The 1,935-nt window shown below is 44.4% G+C and overlaps 1 pseudogene; it reads right to left on the reverse strand.

The window, feature by feature from the left end:
- Positions 1 to 1,151: 1,151 nt before the first annotated feature.
- On the reverse strand, positions 1,152 to 1,571 carry LOC130872163 (40S ribosomal protein S19-like; annotated as a pseudogene).
- Between the last annotated feature and the right edge of the window lie 364 nt (positions 1,572 to 1,935).

The following is a 1,935-nucleotide window of genomic DNA, read 5'->3' on the forward strand; positions in this document are numbered from 1 at the left end:
ATCTCCCACCAATGTATTTTAAACTTGCCTTGAGTTATGACTTTCTTTGGTCTGTGAAACTATGAAACTCTTTCCACACTGAAATGTGAAATTTAAGGAAACCTAAATCTGTATCACCTGAGCCATGGTCACTCAAAATAGCTAGAGTAAACTATGCCTTACTTTTTTTTTTTTTTTTAAAGATGAGAGCTGTGGTTTTCACATTGATAGTGTTGACACAGCCACTACCCACCCCCACCACCACGCTTTGGATTCAAGGAAGAATAGGCTTGCAGAACCAGGAGTTAGATTCCTGATGGGCAGATAGATAGGGAGAGGAGGCAAAAATAGGTTTGTTTTTTTTTTTTAAAGAAAATGTGGCAAACTTCTCACTCCTTTACCCTCCTGACCTGAGACAACCCTGGCAGCCTAAGACAAACACGTAGCAGGCCTTTTCTTCCACTAGTAGGTAGTTCCTGCAGATGGAGCGGTCCTACAAGTTCAGTGCTGGGCTGAGACATGTTTACCACACTTGTAAGGCCATAGTTTTTCTGTCTTTACTCAAACTGACCAATCCCTGAAAACCCTGAGCCCTTCAGTAGAGGCCATATTTCAGACACCCAAGTCCCCCTGCCTTGCAGATCTCTCTCTCTCTCTCTCTCTCTCTCTCTCTCTCTCTCTCTCTCTCTCTCTCCCTCTCTCCCTTAGCTTTAACATAACTAGCACTTTTTTGCTGATTTTATCTGCTGTGTCTGAGAGTTTCTTTTCTGCTGCCTTGTGCTAGAGATTTTTTTTCCTGCTCTTTAATTCTTTAATCTGAAGAGCAAAGGAACTCAATCAAGATGGTAAAAAGGTTGATTGGCTTACATCTCATATCCAGGGGCCTGTCTAGCCCATATCCTGCCAGGTCATCCAGAGAGGGTCTCACCTAGAGGTGAAGGAAGCCTACCTAGTCTTCTGTTCTGAATGGAGATGTTTCAAGTATATCTTGTTGTTTTTATTTGTGACCTCTTTCTCTGTCTGGTTGTCACAGTGCTATGCGACTCAAATACTCCCTCACATTGATTATAGCTCTTCTTCTTCTTCTTCTTCTTCTTCTTCTTCTTCTTCTTCTTCTTCTTCTTCTTCTTCTTCTTCTTCTTCTTCTTCTTCTTCATGAATGAGGCAATTTATTAACCCAGCCTCTTTTGTTCTGATGCTTCTTGTTGGCCGCTGCCACCTGTCTGGCAATCCTGTCCATCTTGGTCCTTTCCCACCATTTTCAGCCCCTCCAGGGCTTGGAGAATGCGGCGGGCCACACTCTGGGAGCCTCTGCTGAAGTGGCTGGGCCTGACACCATTTCTCTGCCGTCCTCCGTAGATCTTGGTCATGGAGCCAACCCCTGCATTACCACGCAGGTACAGGTGCCGTGCTGTAGAGGCAGCTCGTGTGTAGAACCAGTTCTCATCATAGGGGGCAAGCTCTTTATGTTAGGCCAGCTCGACTGTCTCCACCCATTCAGGGACTTTCAGCTTCCCGGACTTTATGAGGAAGGCTGCCAGAGCTCTGACGAACTCCTGCTGGTTAACAGCTTTTACAGTAACTCCAGGCATTGTGCAACCTTCACGCTGCTAGCCAAGGGAAAGGGCGATTATAACTCTTCTAATAACTTCTTATCCCATGAATCAAAGTGTCCCCTTTGAACTCCATATCTGAGACCTTCAAACATGAACTTTCCCTTAAAAGAACTTTATCTTTTTAAATAATTTATTTACTTTTTATTTATGTGCATTGGTATTTTGCCTGTATATGCGTCTGCGTGAGGGTGTCAGATCTTGGTATTACAGATGGTTGTGAGCTGCCATGTAAGTGCTGGGAATTGAACCCTGGTCCTCTGGAAGAGCAGTGCTTGCTCTTAACCTCACTAAGAGAACTACTAAGAAAGAGGGGTTCATGATTATGTTGCCATGGTTAGGC

This window comes from Chionomys nivalis, chromosome 3 (assembly GCF_950005125.1).
Source record: "Chionomys nivalis chromosome 3, mChiNiv1.1, whole genome shotgun sequence".
NCBI lineage: Eukaryota > Metazoa > Chordata > Mammalia > Rodentia > Cricetidae > Chionomys > Chionomys nivalis.